Below are 18,553 nucleotides of genomic sequence, written 5' to 3' on the forward strand. Positions count from 1 at the left end.
GGAGTTCCTTGGCTTGGACAGCTTTGTGTGGCATTCTCTGTGTGTGTCTGTATGTCCATATTTCTGCTTTCTTTTTTATTATTGTTATTTTTTAATTTTTAATTTTATTTATTTTTTTTCAAGCAAATAGGCTCCACACCCAGGGTGGAGCCCAGTGTGGGGCTTGAACTCATGATCCTGAGATCAAGACTTGAGCTTAGATCAGGAGTCAGATGGCTTAACCACCTGAGCCACCCAGGTACCCTCATATTTCTGTTTTCTTTCTTATTTATTTATTTATTGAAAGATTTTATTTATTAGTGAGAGACAGGCAGAGACACAGGCAGAGGGAGAAGCAGGCTCCATGCAGGGAGCCTGATGTGGGACTTGATCCCGGATCTCCAGGATCACACCCTGGGCTGAAGGCGGCACTAAACCGCTGAGACACCCGAGCTGCCCATATTTCTGTTTTCTATAAGGACACCAGTCACATTGGATTAGGACCCATGACCTGATCTTAACATAATAAAATAGTTCTACAATGACCCTATTTCAAAAAATGGCCACCTTTCTCGGTCCTGGGAGTTAGGACTTTGTTTATTTTTTTAAGATTTTACTTATTTATTTGAGAGAGAGAGAAAGAGAGAGAGAACAGGCAGGGGAAGCAGCAGAGGGAGAGAGAGAAGCAGGCTCTCCTCTGAGCAGGGAACCCAACACAGAACTCCATACCAGGACCCTGGGATCATGATCTGATCCAAAGACAGACACTTAACCAACTGAGCCACCCAGGTGCCCCTAGGAGACTTTAACATAAATTTTGGGAAGACATATTCCACCTATAACAACCCTTGAAGAGGCTGCTCTCAAGGCCCCTTCTCCCAGATGTAACAGACAGTTTGCAAGTTTGCCTCCTCATTGTGTCCCCATGATACTCCCCGAGACAGATAAAGAGCTATCACGTTACAGAAAACCTGAGGTTCAGAACCAGAACCTAAGCGCAGGTCTGTTGATCATGGAGCGGGGCCAGGGCCTCTCCGGGTGTGGCCTGGTGAGGAGGACCCCCTGGAGGGTCCTCCAGGACTAGACTATGTTTCTCCCTCCTGCCGAGTGCCCCCTCACCCATCCTCCTCCTCCTGCACCAAGGCCTCTCTCACATTTCCAGTGTAGAAAGCCAGGGTGAAGCTGAGCTTTGCCTTTGGCTATTCTAGGCTGACTTTGAGCCTTGGGAGGAGATGAATGGCTTGAAATTCCCCCAAAGGCCTACCTTGAAGGGAGGTTTTTGCTGGCTTTGCAATGAGGTCTTGGATTTGACCCAGGAACATAAGAAATTGCTACAGAGATGATCTTGCCATGAGAATGAAATGCCGGCTGACATGGTGTTCTTGCTCAGCTCCTGGAATTGCATTAGATTCTTATCAACAAAACCCACCTACTAATAACACTCTCCCTATTTACATCATGTTCTTTGTCAAATGGGCCACTGTCCCTACACCTTCAGAATTGTGGCCATTGAAGTAGAGGTCAGAGTGGGAATGAAAATGACATAGGAGGTGTGTCTGAGAAGTGTGAGAATGTATATGTGTGTGTGTGCGCACACAAGCATGCACTACTTCCTATTTGTTCACAGGATTTTTTTTTTCAAGATCTGATGCTTTGAGTGTGTCCTGTTTAGCTCTTGCTGTGTAACAAACCACCCCAGAATTTAGTGGCATAAGACAATAGCCGTTTAATTACATGCACAATTTTGTGGATTAGGAATTGGGGCAGAGAGGCATGCAGGACAGCTGGTCTCCACTCCACAGTGGCTTGGCCTCGGCCCAGATGACTCGAGCAACTGGAGATAGCTGAGCAGCTCGACTGGGGCTGCAGTGCTTGGCCTTGGTCCTGGCTGCTGGCTGGGCTCCTTTGATTTTCATGCTGTGTTTACTTGGGCTGGATTATCCAAGATGGCATCTGTCTTCACACGTCTGATGACTGGGCTGGGCGACAAGAGCAGCTGGGGTGGCCGGGCATCGTGCTCTCAATACACAGCTCCCCACGTGGCTAGCTTGGGCTTCCTTACAGCATGGTGGTCCTAGGGGAGTTGGATCTCCCTCCAGAGTGAGTATTCTAAGAAGGCTGAGTAGAAATGCCAAGGGTTCTTACGACCTAGACTTAGAATTCACACACTGTCCCTTCTTTCACGTTCTATTAGCCAGGAAGTCACTGAGGACTGTCCTGATTCAGGAGGAGGAGAAACACACTCCATCTCTGTCAGAGGATTGACAGAGAATTTGCCGCCATCTTCAATCCTCCAAGCATGCCCTGCCTATAAGCCATTGACTGATGTTTCAGGTGTTTCTCCAAGTCCTTCTCCATGCAGTCTCAGAACGATCGCTCTTTGCCACAGATCTAACCACGTCAGCCCCCTAGCCCCTCGCCACACGCACACACACGTGTGCACACATTCACAAACACACAGCTTTTCAGATCCTCTGAAAGATTGCCATGCTCCCTGGCACACACACTCAGTAAATCCTTCACAGCCTTCCCCCTCCTTACTTTTCTCCTCCTCTCCCCTCACCCTCTATTCTCCATCCTAATTTTATTTCTTGTAATTCCAGAAATCTCTTTATCTTCCTTCTGGGCCTTTGCACGTGCTGTGTCTGTGGCATCCCTGCCTCCTCTGATTGTTTCCTTGGGCAGCAACTCATCTTTCAAACAAGGGTTTCCTGACATCTGCCCCACCCTATCCCACCCCACAAGGTGCACATTTATCTTATGGGCCTTGTCACTTTGCATATAATTATCTGCTCAGGTGTCTGTCTTCCCTGTTAGACAATGAGTTCCTTCCAGTCAGGAGCTGTATTTTGGAAGGTATTCTCTTTGCCTTGGAGAGACCATTGGAAGCAGAGCTTGCTCTGTGAATACAGAATACGTGCATGATAGAGTGCTTTGGGAAAGGACGGATGGTGTAGCCCAAGGAATGGCTTCATATTGGAATATGTGAATGAAAGCATATGAAGTATTAGCAGGAATATCACAGCTAAGAAATAGCTGGAAATTCCATTTCAGCTTCTGGAATCTTGGAGCCTTGCTCCCCAAGTGGGCTCTCCCTTCCATGAGCGCTATGGATTAGTGACAGATGTTCTGCAGTAGGATTTGGGAAGCCCCAAATTAAACAAAATTATTTATTTCCCTTTTGACTGTAAAAGCTAAATATGCTGATGTGCATTGGAAATCTCACGGAAAGTATAGAATGCCATGCTTCCCAAACCTGTTTCACCATGGAACTCTCATAGGGCCACTGGTCCGTGCTACATTCTCTGGGAAATGTTCAATTGCTCCAATTTCTCACTGCTCCTCTGCCCACTGCTCCTTTCAGGGGATACCCCTGCCTTTAGCCCCTGATGACCAGCGAATGAACCAAATGTCCCTGGTGCTCAGCCATTGGGAAAGGGAGGATCAGTGACCAAAAGGTGATGAGCATATTCCTATTTTCCATGGCAGGTGACTGAGCTGTATGATGCATGCATGACATGAATGACCATGACAATCCTGTGACATATTCAAAGCTCCCTTGACAAGGAAGTAGAGGGGTGGCTGGGTGGCTCAGTAGGTTGAATGTCTGCCTTTGGCTCAGGTCACTGATCCCAGGGTCCTGGGATTAAGCCCCACATGGGGTACCCTGCTCAGCAGGAGTCTGCTTCTCCCTCTCCCTTTGCCCCTCCTCCTGCTTGTGTTCTCTCTCTCTTTCAAATAAATAAATAAATAAATAAATAAATAAATAAATAAATAAATAAAATCTTAAACAACAACAAGGAAGTGGAGGCTTAGAGACGTGAATGGTCTGCCCAGGGTAAAGCTGAGAGCTTGCTGGTCTCTGGGCTCCAAACGTGGGGTCCTTTCCAATCTACCACTGCTCTTGTAGACCTAAATCCCCCAGTTATTGAAGAGTCACATCCACCAAGGACAGGGACCCCCACATTCATGGATCACCTATATGTACCAGGCTTCAGGCTTAACTGACCCCTCACAAGGACACTGGGAGCTGGTACTACTGAACTTATTTTGTAGATGAAGTGACCCAGTGAACACACTGGGTTCTGAGAACTAGCTCCATGCGCATTCTGCATGGCTGCATGTTTTTGCTTGAGTGGGGTGCCTGAAGAAGCCCATTACTGTCCATCCAGAATAGTTTCAATATCTGTAGATGGGAGCATGGGAAGCGTGTCTCACTCACTAGCTGGAGGTCCAGCCTTGCCATGGGATTTGCTACCGCACGGGCTGCTTCCAGAGCAGTCTTCTGGGGAAAGGGATCAATGGCGGAATTGGTAGATCCAGCAAGGCTTTTGCAATAAAAGCTCTTTATGCCTCTTGTTCAAAGCGTTTAAGTGCCTTTTAGATCACAGATTGAACCATCGACATTATAAAGTGGAGCCTTTTAATACCAAAATACACTTCCAGAGTAAAATTCCATTATGGGAAAAAGCATTTCACGGCACCAGGCTAGATAATAATTCTCTCACGTGTAATAGGATGTATGAAATGTTTGATGATAAACAGAGTTTCTCAGCATTGTAATAAGACGACTCACACAGCAGTGTGTGTGTGTGTGTGTGTGTGTGTGTGTGTGTGTGGTGTTGTATACATATAACAAGACACGTCTCATTCCGGATACCTGTTTCTTTATCTGTAAAGAGTGGAATTGGACTCGATGGGTCCTGAGGTGCTTCCTGCTGTCAGATTACAAGAAAAAGCCACTTTCCACAATCAGGTTCCATTCCTCAAAATGAAGGCTTTTGTATCAATCAGGAAACTTAGTTGCAGTGACAACTTAAAGTGGCTTCAGACACAAAGTGAAGGATGAAGCAGCTCTTGTAACCACGAACCTCGGAAGTGTTGTGGGTTCGGGCAAGGGTGCATCCTGATGCTCCAAAAGGGTCCCCAGGACTTGATTCCCTCCATCACTTGACATCTCAGCTCCTCAGATGTGCCCCTGGTGCTGCCCCGCTCCAGGTTCAACATTCTCACGGCGTGGCAACACCAGCAGAAGGAGAACTTATTTCTCCCAATATTTTCAGTAAAAGCCCCAGGATTAGATCTCACTGGCTCAGATTGAACCACACCCCTGTCCCTGAACAAGTCATCGTTTTCAGGGTGCGAACTGCCCTGATGGGCCAGATCTGGGTCACAGGCCCACCCGAAGGCAGAAGCAGGAATGGGGCCAGTCCCTCCCAACTGTAAAGTAAAAGTTACTGGGGGTATCTCCCCCCGCCCCCCCTGCCCCCCGCCATGGAATAGAGAGAGGCCAGTCTCAGTGGAAGGGTGAAAGGATGACAGGCAAAGCCAACACCAGGCATCCGTTGGGGCTTTGACCTAGCTCTGGTTGGACCTGAGGCTTGCACAAGTTCTAGAAGCTATTGAACAAGTGCTTAGTGCTAGAGGCAATTTTGAGATGATTAAATTCAACCTTTTTGCTTTGAGTTGAGGAGATTAGGGAAGACATGTCTCGCTCAAGGTTACTTGAGTTTTTGGTAGCAGGCCTCTCACTAAGACTCGGGTCTCTAACCCTCAGCTTTTTTTTTCTCCTCTCTGAACTATGCAGGGAGGGAGGCCTCCTGGGAAGGGTCGGTCCAAGGGAGCCTCTTGGCAGAGTCCGGCCGAGTACTTCACTACTTCGGTTTGCTTCAGCCAACAACAACCCTTTGGCACAGCCAATACAGGATACCTCAAACTGGCTGGCGCCTTCTAAGTTTCCTTGTGCAGAATCAGGACTCCTGGGTGTGGTTTCTGATTACCTGCTGATTTGTTAAGTACTCTTGGTCAAGTCACTTAACCTCTCTGGTTATCAGTTTCTTAATTTGCAAATTTACCCTCCTTCTTATTATAAATTCACTCAGGAAGTGTTTACATTTTAGCCAAGGTATTTAAAGAATATGGTGACTCTCCAGGAACCTGGGTGGCTCAGCCAGTTAAGGGTCTGCCTTTGGCTCAGGTCATGATCTTGGGAGTCCTGCTATTGAGTCCTGCATTAGGCTCCCTGCTTGTCAGGGAGTCTGCTTCTTCTTCTCCCTGTGCCCCATCCCCTTGCTCATACTCTCTATCTCTCTCAAATAAATAAATTAAATCTTAAAACAAAACAAAACAAAACAAAACACGGTAACTCTCTAATGACCCGTATATTTCAGGCAGTGTGAGATGGCCATCTCGCTAGCTTTGGAGACGACATACCTAAGGTCAAAGACAAACCTGGACTTCTCCATGTGTGTGACCTTGAACAGCTGATTTAAACTTTTTGGCCACTGTTTCCTTCTCTGAAGAGTGGGAACCTTGCCGAGTGGATGTACTTGGGCCAGAGCAGCTCCAATTTGGGGAGAATGTATAGCAGGAGACATGCCCAGCAGCACCTGAAGTCCATGGGCAATTGTTAGAGTAGCCTTCTTTCTTGATTCCATTAAAGAGACTGATGGCAGCAACATTGGCCATGGCTGTTGTAGTGGGTTCAATAGTGTCCCCCCCCCCCCCAAAGAGCCAAACCACATACCTGTGACTGTGACCTTGTTTGGAAGTAGGGTCTTTGCAGATGTCATCAAGTTAAAGATTGTGAGATGAGATCATCCTGGATTTAGAGTGGCCCTCGGTCCAGTAACAGGTGTTCATAAAAGAGAGAGGAGAGGGAGATTTTACACACACACAGAGGAAAGGTGGCCATGAAGACAGAGGCAAACGTTGGGGTTATGCAGCCACAAGACAAGAGATGCCTGGAGCATCAGGAGCTGCCAGAGGCAGGGAAGGATTCTCCCTGGAGCCTCCGGAGGGAGCACCACCCTGCTGATACTTTGATTTTGAACTTCTGGCAGGATGAGAATAAATGTATCTTAAGCCACCAAGTATGTGGTCATTCATGGGGCAGCCACCAGAACCCAAAAACAGTTGCCACCCTGTTTATGATAAAACAGGAACTTGGTAAGTTCTGTAGCGTTGACTCTGCCTTTCTGACTACAAAAAAAAAAAAAAAAAAATTCTCATCTCTGTCTTTCTCCCCCCACCCCCAACTCTGTCTCAGCATGCACTATCTTTATGTTCAGTCTGATTACTCATGGAAATTTTCCCTACTGAGCTGATTAATCAAAATACTGAGTCATTCATATTATGCTTAGAAATTCCTGGTCGTACTTAAAAATAGTCAGTAACAGATATGTACAAATAGACCCAGCTACAAACCAGAGTGATTATTGGTGATTTAATTCACTCCAGGATCATAGGGTGTGTGTGAAATTATATGGCAGGAAGGCATTTTTAATCATATGTCTTCACTAATAACAAATGTATTAATGCATTATACACACGCAGGCTTTGGTGAGTCATTTATTCATTCAATAGGTATTTATTGGACTGGGTGTCAGGCACCATGCGAGCTCTCTGCTCTTATGGAGCTTCAGTCTAGTGCAAGAAATGGATAGCTCCATGTACAATGTCATCGGGTGTTCAATTTGGTGATGACTGCTTTAGAAGAAGGATATGGGCTACCTGAGGTGAGGGTTGAACATGTAGTTGAGGTTGAGGGCTTCAGTTCTGGAGCTGGAGCCTTTGGGCTTGAATCCCAGCCCTGCCTGGACAAGCTACTGACATGGTGGGGCTTCTGTTTCTTAGTTCCCCAGTCCTTGAGCCTCACCTTTCTTCTTCAGTCATGGTCTTTCGTGGGTTTCAGTGGAGAGATAGCCTAATATGTTAATCAAGCTCCACCAACTTGGTAGGGCTCAAACTCCTGACTCAGTGTCCCCTGTGGTGTGCAATGTTGAACTCAATGCATGCTCTTTCAGCCTTCCAAATACTCCTCCCTCTTGGGCTTCTTGGAGTCTTGCTCGTGTGGGTGCAATTCATCATCAATCAGCCAAAGATTTCAGGAGGTCTTAGGGTCGCCCCTGTGGCTCTGTTCTGCAATCCCTCCCCATTTCTGATTGCTCCAGCAGCTCAAGTCCCATCCTCTGACTCCTCAGGCTAGTAAGATTGCGACTTTCCACTTTCCGTTTGAATTCTAGCTGCCTTGTGGTATGTAGGCTGGGGAGTGTCCCCAGTAGAAAAGTCAGATAAACATGGATCCACCTCTTCTTTCAAGGATCAGATCCCCTTCAGGTCTTGCCTACTTCTGGCTGCCCCATCCCAGGGGAGGTTAGTATGCTATGAGTTCCTCCCTCATCACCAACAGAACTTTCTGACTTCTTGCCTCAGTCTACACTCGCTCCTTATGTTACTTCCTTCATTCTCATAAATAACCCATCCTCAGTTCTAACAGACCAACTCTGTGCTGAAGATCTCCAAGTTTTTATCTGTGCCCTCTGAAATCAGTGTGGATTTGAACAGAGACACAAAGCAAAGGGCCTTTAAGACTCAGAAGTTGGAGCCAAAGAAGAAGTGCTAGCAAAAGGTACAGGGAAACTGTTTGCAGAAGAGGAAACAGAAACCAGGGCAGAGGTGTGTTCTAGAGGCCAAGAGGAGAAAGTGCTGCAAGAAGAGGAGAATGGCAGGTATGGGGGGCTGCTGTGTGGAGGCCTGGTGGCCTGAGCAAAGGTCACCATAATTAGTCACATGGGTTCATTGGCAACCATTGCGAGAATGCTTCCGGTGGCATGAAGGTGGTGGAGGGCATCCTGGAGGTGTCAGAGAGAAGGTCAAAGAGGAGATGAAGGAGCAAAGGCATAGATGTAGAGAGGGCCACAGCTAAGGAAAGTATAGTTCGTGGAGCGTCACAAGACAAGAGCAGCTGTTTACAATTTCTCAAAAGCACCACACCTCTTACTCACATGCCTTTGCAGATGCCCTTCCCCCTGCCAGGAATGCCCTTCCCAGCCCTGTGTGCTTGATTCATGTCCACGCCTTCTTTAGGACTTCATTCAAGGGTCCAGCTTTGCCTAATGGCCACTTCCCCTGCTTGGTTAGTTATCACTCCTCATGCACTCATGGATTCATTCATTTACTCATTCATTCCTTTTTATTCTCCTTCTACTTCTCCTGCTTACCCCTGGTCACAGCTACCAGAGATCAGGAATCCAATGAACTAACACCCCATTTCCTTTCCTCTGAAAGAAATTGAAATATAGAATCAAACAAATGAAGAGCAGAGTGCCACCTTTAGGATTGGTAAAGCTTCGCTGGAGAATATGGCTTCACCTGTGGACTTGTGAGCTTCCTTGCTACTTTGGTCCCCAATCTAAACCTTCAGATGAAGCCCCTGAGCCGAGTCACATACAACAGAGAGTCTCTGCCCCACATCTGTGAGCCTCAACAGAGAGATTCATGCTTCCAGACCTGAGTCAGGAAGGCTGGGCTGGCTGAGATCCGAGCCTTCTCTTCCCTTAGGGGCAGGAATGGGGAGATCAGAGAGGAAGGCTGTCTGCCCCATGCTCGTGTTCAGTTACTTCTCACCACCTACCCCTCTGACAAATCCCTTCCATAAGAAGGAATGTAGGAGGAGTCGGTGGGGAGAAGGTTGAGATTTCTTCCTATGACTGCTTTCCTTGGGATATGGGATGGAATTCTCTCATGGGAACTTGAGGAGGGAATGACAATACCCTCTCCTAATGAGGTCATCATGGTCCTGTGACAGTCACTTTATGTCCATCTACCCCAGCAGAGCACGGCCTCTTAGAGACAGCAATCTCGCCCTGTCCCTTCCCACCCTGAGAACCAACACTGCACCTAGGGCATAGTAGGTGCTCAGTAAACCTTTATTCAACAGTACGTGTATAACATCAAGCATGTAGATGCATCAAAGGAGGCAGCACAAGTGGATGCCTAACATCCTGAATCTTCCTAAAGCTACTCGACAAATTTTTATAACACCTGAGGCCTTATCGCTATGCTAACCTAAGACCAATGACAGGGGAAAGAATGATCAAGTTCACAAATTATCCTTTGGCTTCTATTTTAATTCCCAGAGATAAATGTTACCTCGGTGAAATCATGCTTTACGCTTCTATTGCAGGTGTTAGCTTATGAAAATATTGGCTGAGCTCAGCTCCCTGGTGTGAAATGCAAATCCTGGGAAATTCAAACATACCAGTGAATTGCAGCCTGAGTTTCACTTATTAATGGTCACTAATGGTCTACAATCAAGCCACACCTGCTAGCGGCGAAACAATTGGTTTGTTTGCATGGAGTATAATTTATCAACTTGCTGATCATTCATTCTCTCTTAAGGCATTAGCCAGAGACATTTAGGCAGAAAAAGAGAAGGAAAGTCCACTCACCTAGTTTTAGTGGGCAGTGTGGAGTCATCATGGCTCTGGAGTCAGACCGTGTCGAGTATAAGGCTTCATTCTGTCACTAACTAGCTGCCACCACAAAGACTTTGCTTCTCATGTGCTAGGTAATGATAATCAGACCTGCCCTTGGGGGTTGATAGTAAGGATTAAAGAGGTCAACAGCTTCTCAAAGTCTCCCTTAATAGATGTGTAACACATTTCCTCTCTTGTCCCCTTTCTGGTATTTTCCTGAAATTGTCTAGCTTACATCTGAAAGCACTGGTGGAGCATCTCTCCATCAGTTCGCACCTTTGGCCTCATAGAAGTTTCTCTCTAAACAGAGCAACAGAAGCAAGGGCTCCTGGCCTGGTGCAGGGCTGGGTTGGCCCACCTACTGGTGCCTGGTAGAGATGGGGCACGAAGCCCAGGAGCCGGGTCTCGGAGCCCTGGGAGTGGGCCGGAGGAGCGGACGGGTGGTGCGGGATTGGCCCTGCGTGCACAGTCACCCAGCTCCGCAGCTTGAGGCTTTGGTCACCATGTGTATTCATTGGCCTGAGCCACCAGAACAAAACACCACAGGTGGCGTCAACAGGAGAAATGTATTTTCTCTGCAAGTCCAAGATCCAAGTGATGGCAGGACCACTTTCTTCTGAGGCCTGTCTCCTTGGCTGGTAGGTGGCCCCCTTCGTCCCGTGTCCTTCTGGGTTTGTCTGTGTCCTAATCTCTTCTTATAAGGACACCAGACATATTGGATCAGGGCCACCCATATGACCTCGTCTTAATTTAATCACCACTTAAAGACCCTATCAATAGGGGTACCTGGGTGGCTCAGTGGTTGAGTATCTGCCTTTGGCTCAGAGCCTGATGCCAGGGTCCTGGGATGGAGTTTCACTTCAGGCTCCCCGCTGGGAGCTTGCTTCTCCCTCTGCCTGTGTCTCTGCCTTTCTCTGTGTGTCTCTCATGAATAAATAATAAAAAAATATATATATATATATATTTTTTGTTTGTTTGTTTGTTTTAAACCCCTATCTATAAATAAAGGCATGTTCTGAGATCCTGGGGGTTAGGACTTCTGCATATCAACTGTGGTGGGTGGGAGACACAATTCAGCCCAGGGTACCGTGGTATCACTGCCTGAGGCCCAACAAGCAGCCCAGGTCTGGGAGACAAGGTGGGATCCCATGCCTTGAGTGCCCATCAGATGTGTCCCCCACATTGGTTCTAACACCTCCACTGTCTTGGGTTGGCCTTAGGAGGGGGCAGGATACACATACGGCCCCTCTCAGAGACACCTTGGCACCTTCTCCTTTTGCCTCCCTCTTCCTTCTCCCCTCCCTCTGCCCTCAGCATTGGTCTACTGAGACCTCTCCTATGCTCTGCCCTTAACTCCAAGGCCCTGGCCCTTGACACACAGCCTAGCCTCACAAATCTCTGAATTGTATTGCTTCTTCCATGACTTTGCAAAGTGTATTTTAAAATTTCCAAAGCTGAGAATGACCCTCTCTGTTCTCTGGCTCTCTTCCTCGTGGCTTTCTGCCCCCAAGGCACAGAATTGGAATGTCCTTGCTGCCTGAACCAGGGAGAAACTGCAGGGCGCAGAGATATTAGTGGGGAGAAGGAGAGGGAGCCAAGTAATTCATACTAACAAAATGTAGCCCCTGTACTCTGTCTTCCCAAAGAGCCCTGGCCCACTCAGATTTCTCCCGCTGCGGACCTTGACACTTAACTCAATGATCAGACCCCAGATGTCTGAAGATCAGGGGTCATGTGCCAGTTCACTGTGGGATACCACATTCCCTTTGACATACAGGAAGAGGATCATCGTTGACACCGTACGGCTGGGTTCAAATCTGTCTCCATACACTCACCAGCTATATGACTTTGAACACGTTGCCAAAGCACTCCAAGACTCAGTTTCCTTGCCGGTAAAATAGGTTAATAATGGTACTTATCTCACAGAGTTCCTGGGAAGACTAAATGGGATGTAGCTATAATATACTCAGGACCATGCCTGGCACATGGCAACTGTTAAAATCTTTCAGTTATTTTAAAAAAATATTTATTTATTCTATTTTAGAGAGAGAGAAAGCACATGTACGTGTGTGCACTAGCAGGGAGAGGGACAGAAGGTGAGGGAGAGAGAGAATCCTCAAGCAGCCTCCCTGCTGAGCACAAAGCCGGATACAGGGCTCCATCTCAGGACCCTGAGATCATGACCTGAGCCGAAATCAAGAGTTGGACATTCGATGAACTGAGCCACCCAGGTGCCCCATCTTTCAGTTACTATTATTGAAAAATATTTGCCTATAGATTGACAGGCTATGGGTGTGTGTAGTTGAAGCAGGATGGTGATGATGGCGATGATGTGTGGAATATGGGAAAAATGCATTTTCCATGCGGTGACTGTACTGGGCAACAAGTCTCTCCAATTCTCTTGTGATAAAACGGTTTTGTTTTGCTCAGAGCCCTTCGAGTCTTATAACAATATTCATATACAGTGCCTTTTGTCCCAGAATCTCGGAGCAGCCCTGAAATCAAAACATAATAAAAGGTGGATGGTTGAAAAGCAAAGCAACAATTTGCTTTTTTGGAAGAGCACTCCTTCCTTTCCTAGTTTGTAACCTGGCAGCTTATGAGAGCATGTATGTGTATTTGGCCTGAGTCTATAGCTAGCCACTGGCAATCAATGATGACAGCTGTGGACCTCATGATGTTTAGGAGAGAAGAAAGAGAGGGATGAATAGAAGGAGAAAAGCAACTTTTACTGAGTGGCCGCAGGGGCAAGATTTTTGCACACACTGCCCCATCTGATCCCAACAACTGTGAGCAGCACCAGGTGAGGAAAGAGGCTCAGTGAGGTTAATAATTTCTACAAGGTCACACGGCATTAAGTGAAGAGGGAGGTTCCAGACTCAGGTCTATCTCATCTACAAAACCCATGCTGCTATCATATTACCACACTGCTTCTCTCTCTGAGGACATTTGTTTTCACTTTCAGAAAGTGTGGAGTGGGAGAAAGGAGAAATGCTCATGCCTCTAGGAGTTTGGGGGTGTCAGATCCAGTGTGCAATGTGGGAAGTAGAGTGAACAGGAGAGATGATCTGGAGAGAAGTTCTAATGAAGCAAGCACCAGGTACCCTGGAGTTTATTCAAATCCACCAATCACAATATGCCCCATTATGTTATGTGCTTCTGATAAAGGAAAAATGAAATCGCTGTTAATTACAATTGGCATTGATTGTGAGACATATCCTGATTTCAGAGATGTTAAAGACTGAAAAGTTTGCATGTTAGAATTGATACGAGACGTCTTTTATCAGGGCCAGCTCCTGTTCTGTATTAAAGTTTAACACAACAACCATTCTGGGTATTTTAAGCACAAAGGGATTTAATATAAGAGGTTAGTGCTTTATAAAATCACTGAAGGGCCAAACTAGTCCAACTAGCTGGAACTCTGCAGAACCACCTTGCCAGGGAAGCCACTTGTTCTGCTACAGTCAAAGAGAGGAAGGACGAGGAGGCTGCCATTGGGACTTGCAAGTTTAAATAGAGCTGTGAGAATTCTAGCCAATTCACGGTATACTCGTGGGTAGGGTTTATTGCAGGGAAAGGATACAGATTAAAATTGCCAAGGGAATGAGCAGAACCGAGGATTCCAAATATAGAGCCTCAGTTGTCCTCTTCTGCTGGGGTTAGGACAGCGTTACTTCCCAGTATCAGTACATGACAATGCTTCCAGTATTGCCAACCAGACACCCAAGCCTCCATGTCCTGAGTTCTTATTGGGGCTCTGCACAAAGATATGATTGATTGCCCATGTGGCCGATCTCTAGTCCCTCTGGAAGTTGACTGATATTGCCTGACCCAAAGCACCAGCCATACACTGTGTTGTTGGTTCTTCCAGCATAGCCAGGCCCTACCCTAAACCATTTTATTAGACCATCTTGTGACCCAAGGCTTCCAGGCAAACAGAGACACTCCTATCAAGCATGAGATTTCAAGGTCTTAGAGATTATCTCCCAGACACTGGGATGAAGGTCAGAGCTCCTTTTGGGCAAGGTTAAAGTCTTTATTACATGTACTCACAACTGCACCTGCCACCAGAGCAACTGTCTTCTGACAACGAAATAAGACACATGGAATTGGAACATGGTGGCAAAAAATCCCAAGACTCCGTGACTGTGTTGATGCCTCACTTCTGCCTTCAAATCTTCCTAAGGAATCTCACCTGATGGAGCATAATATACATTTAGGGCCCTAAGCACTTAGGGGGTCTGGGAAATGCAGGTTTTAGCTTTGCAGCCTCTGTAGTAGGAAGGGGCAGTAGAAGATGGTAGAAACATGTGCTGAGTGACAGTAGCTTTTATCTGTCACTCCTCCCAAGTAGGCTGAGAGCAACCCATCCACCAATATCCTCTGCTGAGAGCTGGCGAACCAGCACCATTGAGAAACCATGCAGTCATTCCTGGAGGTACACACATTAGATTCTCCTGTACCGTTAATTTCTTAAAACTTGGGGAAGACAAATAACTATGGTGTCTTGAAAACCAGCTCGGGAGATAGAAACACATGAAATGATGAACGGTTAGTGCACTGCAGGAGGAGTGGTTAAACATTTGGTCTTCGGAGTTGGTTGAAACCTTGGCTTAAAGTCCAGCTGCAGGGGATCCCTGGGTGGCTCGGCGGTTTAGCGCCTGCCTTTGGCCCAGGGTGCGATCCTGGAGTCCCGGGATCGAGTCCCGCGTCGGGCTCCCGGCATGGAGCCTGCTTCTCCCTCTGCCTGTGTCTCTGCCTCTCTCTCTCTCTCTCTATGTCTATCATAAATAAATTAAAAAAAAAAAAAAGTCCAGCTGCATCACTTACTAGGTGTGTGACCTTGAGTTGGTTACTTACCTTCTCTGAGCTTTAGTTTCCTTATCTCTGCAGTGGGGGAAGGGGTAGTAATACCAACCTCCAAGGGCTATTGTGAAAATGTCTTGAAATTTTGTTTGTAAAGTATTAGCACAATTCCTGGAAAATACTTGATATAATGAATGGAAGCTGTCATCATCACCATTACCTCCATCATCGTCGTCGTCGTCGTTGTTGACATCATCATTATCAGGATAAGGAAAAGGAGGAGGAGGAGGAAACATTTTCCTAGGCCTTTAAAACCCCCTTTATACACTTCTGACCTCAGAATAATCTATACTCATCAATTATTGTGTCATTAAATCTAAAAGGACCTGTCTCTACTATTGTGGACGTCACCAGATTAGTTCAATAGACCAACTAGATCAATGTCTGTCACCTTGTCTATGAAGCCTGGCAGAGCAACTGGCTCTGCTTTCTGCGTTCTCACTACGTGGAGTCTGTGTGCCACCAGTTACTCCTTACATCATTAGCTTTTGCAACATCAGCTGTAATATCAGGATGGATATGGAGTCAGACAGCTCTATTGGTCACCAGCAGTGACATTGAACACATCAGTTCGTTTCTCTGGGGCTTCGTCTACTTACCTGGACACCAGGGATTATGTTATTTACCTCTCAGGGTTACCAGGGATAGTTTTCCCAGCACATAATACGTGCTCAAAAAATCACAGCTCCTGGAATTTGTAGACATGTCTGGCTTTCCCACTGGATTACAGATTTCTTGAGGACACTGTGCCTGGCACAGGGGAGATGCTCAACAGTCCTTGCTAAAATGGAAATACCAGCTCTCAGCACCAGGTGCAGGGTACTCAGAAGACCATTGTCTACATTCTACTCTTGCCTCCTCTTCCTTTTCCCTCTTCCCAGGAAGTAATATTTCATTGGGTTGTTGTTAGGTTGCCTACACTGACTAATGACACCCTAGCAGCTTTGTTCCTGGTAGATCAAAGCCCTCTCAAAGCCCTGGGAAGGCAGAGAACTGGTTGGCCCAGGATGATTATCCCCATTCTACGGATGAAAACAACAGGGACCGGGACTCATGCACTGACTCATCAGCAGAACCAGAAACTGCTAGACAGCCTGCCAGGGCAATATTTCCTCTTGGTGGCTATCATATTGAACTTCACAGACCTTTTCTGCCACTGTCTAGCCAATACCAACATTTTCTCTCTCTTTGTCAAAGTGCTCTGTTGTATTGTTGTTACCTTTCTGTGCCTTTGTATGAGGATTACAAGAGCTAGCTGGGCTCCTGGAAATAAAAAAGGGCAATCTGGGGCCTGGCTATCTGACAAATCTATACAGATCCCACACATAGATTTTCGGCTGGTCTGTCTTGCTAGGAAGCTGGAAAGTTTTTGTTCATTGAGCTGAACCCACTTATGGGTCACCCCACTTTATCTATGATGATCTGTCAGCCAGGAACCCCATTAGCTGACTATGACAGCCTTGTGTACAAATCTCTATTCCTGCATTGAAATTATTTCTTTATTAGAAGTTTCCTAATGTACTGGAGCTGTGCATAAACGGGGCAGTGAAAACCATTCTTAGTAGATTCAGAGGGCCTGGAATAATTTAGCCTTTGAGATTTTTTTCCTGAATGTATTGTTCCTGAATTTAAGACCTGAATGTATATGAAAAAGCACAGTGTCTAACCCGTGGTAGAGGCCCCTTAAACATTAGTTACACCAGAATCCTCAGAGTCCTCAGAGGTTAGCTTATTCCCTGGCTCAGAGTTAGTGCTCAGTAAACATTTGGACTGTGGATGTTTTTGCGTAGATGGCAGGGTTATATGCATGGACCTTTCCTCTTTAGTTCAATTCTTAAGTTCTAAAACCCAGCCATAGCAAGTTATCGCTGGTCAACTTTCTGCACAACCCTGATCTTGATACCAAGCTATCAAATCATCAAAATTCATTGAGGATCTCCTCCGTCCCAGGGGGTGTATCCCTATCTACAGCATTTCAGACACGCTGTCTCCATGACGGCAGCTTGGACTGGTCCCCTGCCATGCTTTGCACTGGTAGGACATCTCAGCATGTGTGGGTGGTGTTGGAGGTGTTAGCAACTGCCTTGGAACATAGCTGCATTTAAGTAGCATTTAACAGTAAGCCATCCAACTGAGGGTGATGTAATCATGAGCTCCAGAAGAAATATGTTCCATTCTCACCTTGGAATACTCCATGTACTGCTGTTGACTTAATTGTGCTTTAACGACAGCCAATTGTCAACCCAGGGTGGAAGCAGGGAGATTTCTTCTGTATGTGTATGGTGAGGTTAGGGGAACATGGTCACAATGTGACAGATAAGTCCTATTCCAAGTCTTCTTAACACCCAGATGTGTGTGTGTGTGTGTGTGTGTGTGTGTGTGTGTGTGTTTAGAGTCTCTTTTTCTCAATGGATTCTGGGCACATTTTCTTGCTAGGGAATTCAACACCCATGAGATGTGTGAATCTTGAGACCTCTTTACCGACAAATATTCATCAAGTACTCACCTTGTGCATGTGCTTCCTTCAGGGTCTCAACAGAAAGCAGATGACACATTGAGATAAAATGATCTGAGGAGGGTTTATTTGCAAGGAGACTATTAACAAAGGTTTAGGGTTGGGAAGCACAGGAGTGGGGCAGTAACTCCCGGTTCAGAGTAGTAGAGGTGCTAATCTGCAGATCTGAGGAGGGAGGGAGCTGTCACTGCAAGCTGGAGGGGAGGGCCCAGGGGCAGTGTCCTTCAAGTGAGGGACTCACCTGGTGGAGGTGACCTTGTCAACAAAGATCCAGGGGAATACCTCATCAACGACCCTCCTCACCAATATCCTTCTGCCTACGCCTTTGGTGCTTTTGAGCTAGAACGTTGTCCCAGTCTGCAGTAAGCTTACAGCTGCATGGATGATGGAGGCTTAGACAGTTTATTGTAAACACAATGGAAACCATGGCATAAGAGAATTATAGATGAGATGCTACAGAAGGTTAGGTAGACATTGAAGCAGGCTTTGAAAGACAATTAGGATTTAGATGTAGGACAATCGTTGGGCAGAATAATATTAATGCTATCTACTATTTATTGAGCATCTACTGTATGCAAAGCACTGTCTAAGATCATCTCATTTAATCCTGACAGAAACAGGAAAGCAAGACTCACAGGGGTCAAGTAAGTTGCCTTAGATCACAGAGCTACAAAGTGAGAGAGCTAGGGTGTGCACTGTGGGCTGTTTGCTTCCAGACCCTGGCCATAGGACTCTGAACCAAGCTGCTGGGGGAGCAGAAGGTGGGAAAACGCAAGCCTCAGGAGGCACAGGAGACCCTCAGCTCCCAGGACTTATAGGGCTTCTTTTACACCCAACCCTTTGCAATACACTTATGTGATAAATCAAGCCACTGGGAACACTGGCAATATCTACTCCGGTTCCAACAGCATCGAAGGGTACAGTATATGATAGG

At 46.5% G+C, this 18,553-nt stretch overlaps 1 protein-coding gene across 4 annotated transcripts in view; it reads left to right on the forward strand.

Moving 5' to 3' along the window:
• VRK1 (VRK serine/threonine kinase 1) overlaps positions 1 to 18,553 on the forward strand; it is a 107,262-nt gene that overhangs the window by 12,138 nt on the left and 76,571 nt on the right. The gene's annotated exons all lie outside the window — the stretch shown is intronic.

The sequence above is a fragment of the Canis lupus genome, chromosome 8, assembly GCF_003254725.2.
Source record: "Canis lupus dingo isolate Sandy chromosome 8, ASM325472v2, whole genome shotgun sequence".
Lineage (NCBI taxonomy): Eukaryota > Metazoa > Chordata > Mammalia > Carnivora > Canidae > Canis > Canis lupus.